Consider the following 15152-nt stretch of genomic DNA (forward strand, 5'->3'; position numbering starts at 1 on the left):
CAGACAAAGGAGCGTTTAATTTGAGGCTGTTGTGTGTTGGGCACAGAGTGGATACCAGTCCTGAGAGATGTCAAGCATGGTCCTCAGAAGCCACAACCATCAGGAGAATCCTCAGGAGGGAAGTTCTTTGCTTGCCCCACTTGGGTGCGTAAAAAATGCTGGATAATCTTGCTTTGGAAATGAGCCCAGGGAGTCAGAGAGAAGGAAGGGTAGTGGAGAGATTTTAAATAAGACCTGGCGACCAGAAATGTTATAAAGATGGATAGCATTTTATTCTGTGATCATATTATCACAGAATATTAGAGCTGGATCCTCTGGATGGTCCATTCTCTTGTGTATTTAATGATGTGTGTCTGAGTGACTATTGTGCACCAAATCCTGTGTCGAGCATAGAGGGTACAGAGCAGCTTTCTCTAACAGATGTTTCCCTGGCAACTGGTCTCAAGGTAGAACAAGAAACAATGATAAACAGTAATTTTGTGCCTGGTTCCTTTTCATACCTTAGATCGATGCTTCTGGTAGACTCAGTGTTGCAACTTGCGAAGATTTCTCAACAACTCTTTGATAGTATTTGGCTTTGAAAGGTATTTATTCCACTATATTGCATGAAGATGTAGTTTGAAAAATATCACAACACTGGTTTCTTTTTCAGACAAATAAAAAAATTAAGAAATTATTAAAAGTTACACCAAAATTCAGCCTTATAAGAAATCTTGGTATCTTATTCTTAATATGAACCCATATGTGTTCACACATGATTTTCTGCCCCTGAAGGAATTAGTTGAAGATTTCAAAATATTCCCAGGATATAATTCACTTCCATTATTTGAAATAATGGAAATGGCGTTACTTGTATTATCTGGGTTTCGAAGAATCAGTTTTGATAGGATCCTTTATTTCAAGATTTGAATGAGTATCTCTTTCCTACACAACCAGATTCTTACCAAATATATAAAAAAAACCAAAAACCAGAATGACCAGTTTTCACTATTCCCTTAAGTCCTAAATCCAAGTCAGCAGACACACCACTGACCTCCAGCTGTGGATCAATACTGGCTGGGTTGACACTCAGATGTAAACTTTTATTTTCATGGAGTCAAGCCCTTTTTTGTGGCACCTATGGTCAGCCTTCTGCCAGCTTGGTATCTCCATCACAGCAACAGGGGGAAAAAAAACTAACAGGAGAAAAAAATCATGTGCCTGTAGTGTGGTTTTCAGCCATAAACACAAGTCAAAGGACACTGGGTCGCTGTGCTAGATGCATGCTAAGAGCTCATTCAGCACCTTCCTCTGTGGGGTGATGATCACTGTTCTTTTGCATCATATGCGTCTGAGATTATCACCCATCAGTATCATTTCCAAGTAAGTTTGCTGCTTTCTCTTTCTCTCTCTCTCTGAGCGCAATATTTGTCATTAACTTTGTGGGTGTTTTCACAAGCCCCTTGGCAACTGTGTAATTGTACCTGATTTTGTGCACTATTTATTTAACTTTGAATAATGCTCCTTTGGTTTTCATATTTACAAAAAAATTTGTTCTGCATTTAGTGATACAATTCATTAATTTCCTATTGGGAAATATTTTTATTCAATTTTCTCTGAAATGTTCAGATTGGCTTAGTAGAAGTATTAACACTTTTTGATCAAAATGACTGCATGATACTCTCTGAGTAATTTCTTATTACAGTGTGTTCTAGGAACTAAGGATGGATGGATCCCTTATCCCAAAATTCCAATTTCTGAATATATTGTTTTACTTATTGGCCACATTTCCTATTTTTGGCTGCTTGTGCAAAAATCACCCATGGCAGTGTCCACACTCCACCATGTAAGGAATCATGTTCTGTATTTGATCCAGAATCACGTTCGCGCGTTCATTTCGGATCTTGCTCTGAGTTGTAATATTTACTATTATCATCACAACGTTTATACTTTCATAAGCTACTTTTGAGCCATTGGTTCATACTTTGGGGATTTGGAGGATAATACATCGATAGAACAGTAACATAGTTACATCTCATAGGATGTACAATAGCACGGAATGAGATGAAGATACAATAAATAAGATATCCAACTAATACAACGTCGTCTTCACTGAATTGGTAACATAATCCTTGTAGGACATGTAAAACCTTGAGTTTGATAATGATTATATAAAAAATCAATAATTTTCATGATTTGAAAAAAACCAAAATTTTAAATTTCAACTGTGTGAATTTGTAGGCGAACATGGCTGTTTCAATGGGCTTTCAGTTGAGAGTAGGTGATGAATATATGTTTCCTGTCTGGGAGGTACCAACTGCAAAGCCAAGATCTCTGCCTTCACAGTCACAGGGAGACTCTGGTGCCCCAGGGGTTGAAGGCCACCAGCCTTCATCGCAGGCCCCTCCCCAAGGTTGATTTTAGCCCAAGGGTCTGGGCCAGAAGAAACGCCAGCTGTCAGAACTTTGTGATGTCCTTACTGGTCCCTCCCTTTAATCCTGAGAATTCTCTCCATCTGAGTTCTGTGTCTGCCTCATCTGCCCCCAGGGAGGACTTCTTCTCCAGCCCCATCCACTGTTGAAAGACCAGAGGGTGGGGCTTTGCTCCTTAGGGGCATAGCTGAGGGGTCAGCCTCCAAGAGTTTCATTGTCATCCATCCCAGGAGGTTCTTTGGTCCCATCTGCACATAAACCCCCCTAAGTCTATTCCATCAACTGTCCAGATATCTCTGCACATGACCTAATTCGCAGTGAGGACCTCACTTTCTCCTGGACTCTGAGATTCCACTCCGTGAATTCACTTGGAGGGCAATGAAAATGAATACAGACTAGGGACTGTTGCGGTTAAAGGCATGATGTATCTCCGGTGGGTCCCCAGTGCTTACAGAATCAAGTCCAGATCCTGAGTGTCGCATTCTAGGCACCTCCAGTGGGTGGCTTCTAGTGTCTTTACACTTCCCAGCACTGGCTCTGCTTCTAGCACGCCTGACCTCGGATTCTTCCTCAGGTATGATGTGCTATCAAGTCTCCAGACCTTTGCCTCCAAAATCATCTGGCTCCTCCTTCTGGAACAAATGTGCCTTTGCTGGCTACCCCCAGTTCCAATGCCATCTTCCGCATAAGGTCTACGTAGATTCTTACCAGCATGAGTTTTAACGTCCAATAGACTGAGTGCAAATTCCACGTCTGCCTCTTCCTTACAGTGTGACCTTGCACTTCTCACTTAACCCTTCTGTGATTTACCTTTCCCATCGGCAAAACAGGGCCATGATTCCTACCTCGGAGGGAAGTTGTCAAAAATCAAGGCAACGTTGTCTGAAAGTCCTTTGCCCAGATGCCTGGCTGATGGGTTGCCCCCCCCCCCGATTCCTTCAGCATGCTGATTTTACTGCAGTATTGGCTCCATTTTAATTTTCTTTATAATTATTCATACACAAATTTGTCTTCCGCCTCAAGCTATGAAGTTTATGAGATCACGAAACATTCTCTTCATCTTCTGCTTCCTCTCTGTGCCTGGTCACAGTAGGTGCTCAGTAAATACCTATTCAGTGGAACTGGATTTTCTGTTCAGTGACTTTGGTTATATATGTTCTATATGTGTGTAATTGATGAATTCACCTTGGAGGCAATGAAAACGAACACAGACTAGGGAGTGGCCGTTGCAGTTAAAGGCGTGATACATCTAGCATCACAAGCTCTGACTTTGTAACGTGTGCCTGACACAGTGCGGAGAAGGAGGAGGAAGTGAAACAGCTTCTGCCTCACAAGAGCAAAACGAAAAAACAGGCAACAAGACGGACAGGCATATTGGAGGAAAAGCGAGTGCCATTCAGAAACTTCTCACTCCATCTCTGCAAAATATCAGTGTTGCTCTGGGCGAGGAAAAGGCGATGGTGCCAAGTGGAAACACCACTCTTGCAAGCTTATCTCAGATGTTAGGGGGTATAAAGGAACACACACACACACAACTCTTTTCTCTTGCAAGATTAGCGATATGTTTGCCCAAAGCTTGATTCCCCAACCATGTTCCTACGCTATGATCTCCTGCCGCACACAAGACTGTCATTGTATATTCATTCATTAGAGATAATGATTTTGAGTTTCTGTCCCCACTGACCTGTGGACAGATGGCTAGCATGAATGCCACGTTTATCTGGACACCAGCTCAGCTCCGCAGCCTTCCGACCGGGCTGATCACCCAGTGGCCACTGCCTCACCCACCTCCTCTCTTCTCCTTTCCTCCTGGGGGGCTGCCGATGGGGTCCCCCGAGTGGTAAACTTCTGCAGAAATGGGCCTTTTGGTCATGACCAATTTTGTTTTCTTTTCATAACCACCTGATAAATGTCAGGCCTGCTTAGAGCTAATCGTTTCAGATTGGAATAAAAACAGTTTGAAGCTCTAGATTGTTAGAAACATGATTCCCTTCTGAATGATAATCGCTCCCCCCACCCGTCCATCTCTGTCTGTCTGAATACACAAGTGTTCAAACAAAGCAGGAAAAGTTAAACAGAAGCATTGCATTTATGAATCATACCTGCCAAACTTTTGGATGCATTTAAAGATCCCATTGCAGCAAAATAAAGAGGGACGGAATCTTGGCTGGAATGGCTATGGTGGACTTGCTTAGGGAAAAACAGGCAAACCACTAATTTGATCATATTAGACAGATTGTTTTCTGTGGCAATTACTCTCTTCTTACAAAAATTATTTCTCTTAGCAAAAAGACCTAATAGCATAGTTTTAATGAACTGTTTCCTCTATTGCCTTTAATAAGATATTTCAATGTACCAAACTTTTAGAATTAGATTTTGATAAATGAATAAAGTAGATCCATTTTGACATAACCACTGATTGCGAGGCCTCTTTCAAGGATAGTTACACTTTGAACTTCTGACAATGGCTATTATTTCATTAATTCATTCAACAAACAGTTTCTACTTATAAGTTTCCAGAGCGAGACTTGACCTCTATAAGTCAAGACAGGTTTCCCTCTTCTGGGGAAGACTGACTATCTCTCAAACTTTACCAGTAAGAAAAAGGGTAATGTGAGTTCAGAAATCCCCAGGAGAGATTTTAGAATTCACTTCCTCCCATTAACATGCTGCCAGTAAGTATCTCCTCTACAACATTAGTGTTTTAAAAGTAAGTCCTGAGTGTGTTGAAAAACTTTCGTTGGAGGAAATCTCCTCCTTCTGCTAGCCTACCCCCTGCTCCTTTTTTGTTACCTCAGAGACACAAGATGTTTTCCCCCAGCTCGATTCAATATAAGAAAGCCCCCTAGAGCACAGTAAAGTTAGGGCTCCTTCTAGTCAAATGGCACGCTCCGTTCAAGACCTGAACATCATTGGTATTTTTCTAAATTCCCGGGTGGACTACCTCCACCCCTAACCCCCCAAATTATTTCCATGCGTTAAGACTCATCTCAAATATCCTTCTTTCTTATGGGTGAGTTGTATTCCATTACATATATACGTGCTGGATCTTCTTTATCTATTCATTTGTTGGTGTGCATTTAGGGTGCTTCCGTGTCTTGGCAATTGTAAATAGTGTTGCTGTTAATAGCAGGGTGTATGTATCTTTTGGAATTAATTCTTATTTTGTGGTTGGCTTTAGTCCTTTGATAACTATGTAAGTTTAAAAAGCTAAAGCTCTAAATGTTCTTAGAAACAATGAACAGTACATATGTGTAAATTCTTAAAAAAATGTGCAGTTAAAAAAAGTTGTATTAGTAAAAAAAAGAAAGTCTCATCTCAACTACCACTTCCTCCATCCCCAGTCCCCTCCCATCTTCTCCTGGCACTGGATTCTCCCCTCCTCACTGGTCCTGCATCTGTCCCTCCTCCATTCTTACAAACCCTTTCCTCCAGACAGCAAACTCACACTGTGTCTTTCTGTTATCTCGCTGCTCCTCCCTGCATATCCACATGGGATCAAGTTCATGGACTGACTTGACTCTGTCTTCTGACTTTATTCTTTTTCAATTAATGTACGTAATTTTTTAAGAACAGTTTTAAATGTAGTTCCAGGGTTTTCTCACATACCCTGCACACAGTTCCCTCTCTCATCAACATCTTATATTAGTAGGTATATTTGTTACAATGAATGAACCAGTTTTGGTAGATGATTATTAACTAACGTCTGTAATTTATTCCAACTTCCTTTGTAATTTATTCAGACTTCCTAATGACTTTTTCTGGCCAAGGATGCCATCCAGGACACCACATTACACTTAGTTGTCATGTCTCCTTAGGCTCTACTTGGCTCTGACAGTTTCTCAGACTTTCCTTTGCTTTTGACGATCTTGACAGTTTTGGAAACACTGGTCAGATGTTTTGTAGAAGCTCTCTGTAATGGGATTTGTTGGACGTTTTTTCTCATGATTGAACTAGTCATGGGCTGTTGGGAGGAACACCGCAGAGAGCAAGTACCGTTTTCATCACCACGTCACATCAAGGGTTACGTGCCATCAACATGACTTCGCACCGTTGATGCTGATTTTGATCACCTGGCTGAGCCAGTGTTTGATTTCTCAACTTTAAAGTTCCATTTTTCACCATCCCTCTTTCCATACTGTCCTCTTTGGAAAGAAGTCCCTGTTGACAGCCCACACCTAAGGAGCGGGGAGTTAACACCTCAACTCCTTGAGGGTAGCATACATTGGTGATTTGTATAGATGATTTGCATCAATTGATTCTTCTACACAGATTTGTCTCTTCTCTTCCTCGCTCTTGGCATTTTCCAGGATCATTCTCAGTTTGACATCCCCTAATTCAATCTAGATGCTCGGTTCGGTATCAGCAGCCAGCCCTCCCCAGACATCTCTGCCCTCCCCTTATGCACAGTTATTCAGCTCTGCAACACCTCTCGCCTCTGCATGCAGACAAGCCCCTCTGCGCTCTCTGCCTTTCCCACCTTCCCTTGCTCATCTCCGCTAACTTCCCTACCCACGCGCTGTCCTTGATCCAGACCAAATGAATTATCGTTCCCCCAAGAGATTCAAACTCTTTCAAGTCTGTGTCTTTCCAATACTGTTCTTTCTGTCTGGAAAGCTCCCTTCCCTCCTTGCTCACCTTTTAAGATTTAAAGGCAGCCCAGCCTTCTCAATCTCCAGGACATCTCCTTGAACTAGTCAGAGTTAATCTCTCCTTTGTGCCATAAACCTTCTTGGTAGATTCCTCTAGCACTACACTTACCAAGTGGTATTTTAATTACTTGCTCATATGTCTGCCTCCGTTTGGGATTCTGACTTATTCTTCTCTCTGCTACCAGTGTCTCGCACAGTATCTGACATTTAGCATCTGTGCAATGAATGACTAGCTGAATTATTATGTGACTTTTCATGCATATACCTCCAACTCTCCCACTAGCATGGTGAGCTCCAGGAGGGCAGGCAGCACAGCCCACTCTTCCTGGTATCCCTGCATGGTGGCTAAGGGGTCACTTACACCTGGCAGGTCGTGAGAACCTGCTATGTGTTGGTTGACTAATAGGTAGAAGTCCTGGGGGTGGGCTCCGCCTTGAAGGCAGGGATGTTCCACATACCCGAAGGGCTGCCGCTTATAAACAAGCCATTGAAGTAAGTGGCTGCTTCATCTGAAAGTTAGTTTTGGTTGCAGAAAAGTGCTGACCATCCTTTAATACTGAGATGGGAAAAGAGGCACCACAATCAAACATAATTGGAAGATTACAGGAGCTCAAAATTACCCTATAGTGGAATATTCCCTCGTGCTAGGCAGAGAAACCTGGTGATTGATATTTTTTCTCCCATTTTTATGTGAGGACGTCTCTTGCAAGTAATCAGATTTCATTGAGAAGATACAATTGCAGATTTTCCCATTAAACAAATACCTCAATGGACATTCAAAAAGACCTTTGCAGTGGTGTCAGAAATAACAGAAAATCCTTGTTGGGATAATTCAGATTTGTATGCATTTGAATTTGCAAGACTGTCATGCTGAAATTCATTTACTTCTGGGTTTTTTTTCCTCCTGCTGCTTAGGTACAAGGCCTCCAGGTGTGTGGTCATAGTGGGCCAAAATATCCCATAATAGACCAATAGTCTTTCTAAAGGCATGGTGAACTGAGAAATACACATTCCTGCATTCACCTAAGTGATCATATAGTCTCTTAAAAATATTATATCCTCTACATTCTCATGTGGGGCTATAAATTACTACAGCTTTTGTGGAAAGCAATTTGACAATACATTTTAAATGTGTTAGAAACACTCATACCCAGTAATTTTATTTCAGGGAGCATATTGTTTATTTTTTTTAAACTTGTCATTATGGGAAATTTCTAAGCACTACAAGAATAGAAGAAAATAATGAACTCCCATGGACCCAGCCTCCACTTTCAATAATTCTCAATTCATGGCCAACCTTGTTTTAACTATTCCTTGCAACCCCTCCCCCAATGGATTATTTTGAAGCAAATCCAAGACATCATGCGATTCATATCATTTCTTCCTTAAATATGTCAGTGTACATCTTTAAAAAAGATGGCATTTATGAAGTAGTTACAAAACTATTTCCATACCTAAAAAAAAGTCACAAGTCCTTAATATCACCAAGAATTTTGTCAGTGTTCAAAATTCTCTGGTTATCTCATAAATAGTCTTTATGTTATGTTTGTTCAATGTAAATTCAAACAAGATCTGTGCACTTCATTAGGTCAATAGGCCTCTTAAGTCTTTCAACTTTTTCGTTCCCCCTCCCTCTTTTGTTTTCCCTTGCAATCTCTTTGTTGAACAGACTAAGTGCTTTGTACTATAGTTTCCCACATTCTATATTTTGCTACTTTCTTCCTTTGTACTTTTGACGTGTTTCTCTGCCCCCCCCACCCCGCCCCGTGTTACCTATACACTAGCGGTTAGATCTGGGAATCTTAGCAGAATCAGGTTTGATTTTTCACGAAGGATAACCTCAAGAGCCATGTTGTATCCTTCTGTTGTCTCTCCCTTTATAAGGTTAAAATGGATCCGTGTATTCAAGTGACTCAGTCACTACAAAGCCTACCAAGAGAGTGGTTTTAGCGGTCATTGATGGCCATTGCCTGGATCCATGGCTTTATGAGGGGGTATGTAATGGTGCTATTCCCACATGTTATCCTTTCATAATTTATCTGTTGGACTATTTCTTTAAAAAGAAACTTTTCTTCGTCAACTCTTTGACTACTCTGAGGTACAGTTTGTAGAGAAAAGACAGGATAAATAGTTCATCCTTTACCCACCAGTTTACCTAATAATTAATTGGCTCCCTTGTACCTTATAATGAAGAAAGGTTACTAGAAAAATGAATTCCCAGTGATGTCCGTATCCTAACTCCCAGAAACTGTGAACATGCTACCTTATGCAGCAGAAGGGATTTTGTGTATGTGATTAGGGATCTTGAGATGGGGAGATGATTCTAAATTATCCTACTGGACCCGATGTAATCACAAGTGATAGTATAAGAGGAAGGCAGGAGGGTCAAAGTCAGAGAAGATGTGATGACAGAAACAGTGATTAGAGTGATGCAGGGACATTAGCCAATGAATGTGGTCAGGCTCTGGAAGCTGGAAAAGACAGGCAATAAATTTTCCCTTAGAGCTCCCAGAAGGAGCAGAGCACTGAAGACCCATTTTGGACTTCGAAACAGCAGAACTGCATGATAATAAATTTGTGTTTCTTTAAAGCCACCAAGATTGTGATAATTTATTACAGCAGCAGTAGGAAACTTACATAATGACTCCATTTTTAATAGATTCGGTATGTTTTTATCTGTATTCTTTTTGATGCTCAAATTATTCCATTGGCTTCTGTGTCTTACAGACAAGACCACTGTGATAACTTTCTTCCTTTTTTGTATGATAAGGTATCCCGGGTTTATCTTGTACATTTTCTGGTGTGAGCCATTTCTTCAAGGAATCCTGGTTCCCTTTATTGGGAAATGTTATTGAGAGACCGCAGTTTAAGTGGCAGGGATGATCCCTGCTACGGGGTCCGCCATTTTTTGCCTTTCCAGTGCATAGAGCTCAGAAATATATCATGAAATCACACTAGTCCTTCGGATTCAAATTTGGAATTACTGGATTGTTACTTCTTTGTTATTATATTGATATCTCTCTTTTTTTTTTAATGCTGAAAATCTTAACAAACGTACACAATTTCATTTTTAATTACTCCTTCTGTGACCCACTTCTCTCCTCTCTCTGTCTCGATGTATACACAATTTTTTTCCAGTATATTATATATTTGGAATAGATTCCTGGAAGTAGGGTTACAGGGTCAAAGGGTACACACATACGTAATTTTGAAAGTTTGCCATATTGTTTTCCAGAGGGCTTCTACCATTTCCTTTCCCGCCTGCAACTACTTGTTTCCTGCAGATTCAAAAACTTTTGAATTTTACAATTGGTATCTCAATGTACTTTTAATTTACATTTCTCTAATACTAAGTGAGGATGAGCATTTTTTCATATGTTGAAGGGCAATACACCTTCTGTTCTTTGTGCACTCTCTGTTCATATCTCACCAATTTTTCTATTCTTTTATGTTTTCTTTCTTTCTTTGTAAAACCTTTTATATAATGGGGATATCTGTGGTATAAGTTTCAAATAATTTTTTCCAATTGGCATTTTGTCTTTTGACCTCTTATATTGTTGTTTTTACCATGTAGTGAGGTGTTTTTGTGGTTTTCTTTTTTAACATTTAAAAATGTTTGTATAGTCAGATGTACATATCTCATATTTCCTTTATTGCTTCCAGATTTGGGGAAATAGCCATTCCTAACTCTCGAGTTTTTTCCGCTCCCAAGTTATAGAGGAATTCATCCATATTTTTTGTATTATTTGTGTGTTTCCATTTTATTTATGACTTAAAATTTTAATTAATTTAAAAGTTTTTACATTTAAACACACCCTTGCTGTACAGTGTGAGAAGCAGATCTTATTTTATCTGTGTCCATAGAGCTACTCACCCCAACAACACTTACAAAAGTCCATTTTTCCCCCATAGATTTAAAACACCACCTTTATGATGTATTACATTTCCATATGCAATGGGTCTACTTCTGGACTTCTGTCCTGTTCCATTGGACTGTCTATCTAAGCAAGTTTCATACCGCACTGGCTTTATTGTAAGGAGTCTAGCAGTATGCTTTTTCTAATGCTTGTCTTTTCCAGGGTTTCTTGTTGTTATTGCTTCTTTATCCTTTCAAATGAACTTTACAATCAACTTAGTTATGACCAGGGAAAAATACAGACCCCTCATTATTTTTTCTTGAATCAAATCAAATTTAGAAATAACTTTCTTCTTCTTAAATATATGGCATATCTTTCATTTGTTTAACTTTTGTGTCTTTCAGAAGGTTATTCTCATAGATTTTTCATGCATCTGAAGTTTGTGCCTATATTAGGATATATAATATTTTATGTAATATATATTCTTTCATTTAAAAAAAGGAGTTCTTTCTGATTGTGTCTTAACTAGCTTTTTCTTTTAATATATGAAGTAATTAATTTTGATATGTTGATTTATCAATTATTAAATTCTCTTATGGTTCACAGGTTTGAATTGATTCTTTGAGTTTTCAATGTAATTGATTAAGTTTTGTTCATATTATCCAATTCTTAACTTCCAATTTCTTTTAATTTCTTTAAAATTTTATTGAGGAAGAAGGTAGTTAGGTTTATTTATTTATTTTTAATGGAGGCACTGAGGATTGAACCCAAGACCTCATGCATGCTAGGCATGTGCTCTACCACTGAGCTATATCCTCCCTCTAACCTCTAATTTCTTATATTGTCTGTTTACATTGGTTGACTACTCAACCAACTGTAAAAACTAGTGGAGAAGAGACATCATGTTGTGTTCCTGAGTTGAGGGGGAAAGCGTCTATTATTTCTATATTTCCCCACTAAGTAAGATGTTGGCTTTTGGGTTGAGAGGTGCGTGTGTATGTAATCATAGTATAATTGTACTCAAAATTATATCTTATCTCTTATTTTATTGAATAATTTCCCCATAAATGAATTATGAATTTGAGAAATATAAATGGAAGATAAACATATTATTTTTTTTCTTAGCTGTATTTACATCATTCATTAATAGATTTTAAAATATTGAGCCATCCTTGCATTCCTGGAATAAGTATCACTTTCTGTGTTTCATGTTTAAATTATTTGTCTGTGCTAGTGGATTCTGTTTGGTAATGTTTTGTTTGATATTCTCAAGTGAAATTTATCTCTTTTTTTGATGAAATTTTTGTGAGGTTTTGACATTAACATGACACTATTTTAATAGAAAGAAATTAAAGAGTTTTCTTTGCTTTTCTGTACTGTGAAATCCTGCTAGTTTTATCTCTAAAATATATCTTGAATTTGCACACTGTTCTCAGCTTCTAGGGACACTGCTCCATCTTCAGGCCAATATCGTCTCTCACTTAAACTTTTGTTATGGCATCCTAATGGATTTACCTGCTTTCATTCTTGTATCCTTCTGATCCACTCTTCACTCAGCAACAACAGTGCTTATGTCATTTGCCTGCTTAAAACCTTTTATAGAGCCCCCTCAGCAGCTAGAATGATGGAAGTTGCCTTACCATGGCTTGCAGGAGAATGCATGATCTGACTCCTGTTTATATTCCCTTTTCTCATTACTTTTCACACATCTTGTCCCTTTTGTTTGCTTGCTTTTCCATTTCTAGGACACACCAAGATATTTGTGTCAGAGACATTGTTAATTTTCCTCTACCCAGAATTAGCTTTCTTCTCACTTGTCTTGCAATTAACTTATCCGTCAAGATTCAGCCTAAATGCACTCACCTTCTCAAAGAGCCCTCCCTTAGGCATTGATCTAAAGAAACTCCTCTTCCCTTATTCTTTGGCTGTTTTTGTTTTCCATGGCACAATTATGTTTGTGCATAGAGATGAACAAACTGGTATTTATTTCTTTTTTGTTTGTGTTTTTGTACTCTTTCTCTGTTACTAAAATGTTACTTCCATGAAGTCAGGTTCCAGATTTATCATAATTGATGTTGTATTCCAGAAACTAATGCCATACCTGAAACATAATTCATCCTCAATAATTATTTTATAAAAAGTAAATTAGTATTTGCTGTTTTCAGGTGATGAGAAATTCTTTCAGCTCAGGGATTTGGGCCTGTGAATCTCTGTATCCACATTGTCTAGACAATAACAAGTGCTCAGTACATGCTAACTAGATAGAAGGCTCAATGGATGGAAGCATGTAATAGCTAACATAAGATATAGAGATAAATTAGTGGATGAGTAAGTGAGTTGATGAAGGCAAGTATCATATTATGTTTCCTTAGCTTATTTTATTTAAATTGGTCTTAACTCTGCATACTTGGCAGAATCACAGCAGAACTGTTGAAATCCTCTCTTGTTCAAGAAACAGAAGCAGGAAGAAAGAGGGAGACTTGGAATGTTTGATTCTCACGGGTGCAAAATCCAACCATGGCTTCTCCCTGACTCCTTGGCCATTTTGAATCTTGCTATCTTTGAGTCAGGGTCCTGGGAGCAGTGTATGTGAGGTGGGGTGTGCCTTATTGAACTTGACAGTAGATAGTTTTTTGCTTTTTTTTTTTTTTTTTTCCTTAAGCTTAAAGCAAACCTTAGTGGAAGCTTTACTCCAGTCCCCTTACTGGGCTGTTGAGTGGTTGGGTTTGAAATAGCAAGAATGCTGTTTCATTGAAATTGATGCTCAAATTCTTATCTGCAATCTCAGCCCTTTTTTCTCTTCTGTCACCATTCATATATTAAATCTATGAAGATATACACTCTGTTTTTCATATTATTACAGTGTCAATGAAGAGCAATTAGTTTTTTGACCATCTATATTGTGCTAAGTAATTTATAGGTATTATATATTAAAGAACAAAGAAATAAAACACACACACACACACAGACACACAACACTCATCTCTTCTAGAGTATTGGAGACCCTCCCTGCCTTCATGGTCAGTTATTTGCTCTGCTCACTTCCAGGAGCCAGCAAGTCAGGTCTGCTGTCCTCAGAGCCCTCTCACCATTCCTCCAGGCTTCCCCCATCCTTGGCCACAGCTACTTAATTTCCCTACCTGGAAAGATGAAAGACTTCAAATCATAAAAAAAAGGGACAGAAAGTGGAGGTAGAAATGAGGATATTCTGGGTAAAGAACTGATTTGGGGACATGGAAAAGAGAAGAAGGAAGGAGCAAACTCATTAAGCACATCTTTGCTGTGAAGTGAGATCTTTGTGTAGGTCTCCTGGACATCAATGATTAAAGATTTATTCTCAAAACAGGCAGTATAGCCTCTATTTTCAAATGAGAAAATGAAAGTCAAGACAGGTGTTTTGCCCAGTGGCTAAGTGGTAGGGTGAGCCTCTAGTTTAGGCCATGGATTTTAAATCCGAAATGCCTTTCTTTTCACCATGCAGCTTCCTACTCCAAAAGAAGAATAAAGATATAAGCATATTCAGATCCGACCAGAAGCTCAGACTTAGAGGCAGCGCTCTGATCAGAAAGTGAGGAAAGGCTCTTAACCATTTAAACTTCTATGAGTGGAAAAGGAATTGCCATCAAAATATATGCTAGAGTTAATATTGAAACATGGGGGTTATTGAGAATAAGTGAAGAAAAATTGGGAGATATTCACATCCTAGTGATCTGATCTAGTGGTCTTTTTTGAGCTCTTAAAAAAATTCTCTCACCCTTCTTCTTCTTGCCTTTTTGAGGAGTACTGATCACCATGGGACTGAGAGGCCATGCAGAGAAGGAGAATCAATGGCTCTTCTGAGACAATGGAACTCTCAGAGCAGATGGTCACCAAATATCAGAAAGGAGAGGTCTCTGAGAATGGGCTGGTACAGATTTCATGAGTGAAGAAGCTGAGATTCCAAACCACTACTAGTCATTTATCCATCCACTCATTTATCTATCCATTTGTTTGTCATTCATTTATTTATTTTTTTTAAAAATGACCCAGTGTCGTCTACTGTCTTCCAGAGATGGTGTGAGGTGCTAAGAATATAAAATTGAATAAGATTAAGACTGTTCTGGAGTCTACAGTGAGTAGAAAATAAAGAAATCAAATTGTCACAAAATGATGGAAGAGGTATTATAATAAAAGTTGTATTAATGGTTGTGAGAACACATTGGAAGGAACAAAGTTTTCCATGGATAGTTTTG

The sequence above is a fragment of the Camelus bactrianus genome, chromosome 15 (genome assembly GCF_048773025.1).
Source record: "Camelus bactrianus isolate YW-2024 breed Bactrian camel chromosome 15, ASM4877302v1, whole genome shotgun sequence".
NCBI lineage: Eukaryota > Metazoa > Chordata > Mammalia > Artiodactyla > Camelidae > Camelus > Camelus bactrianus.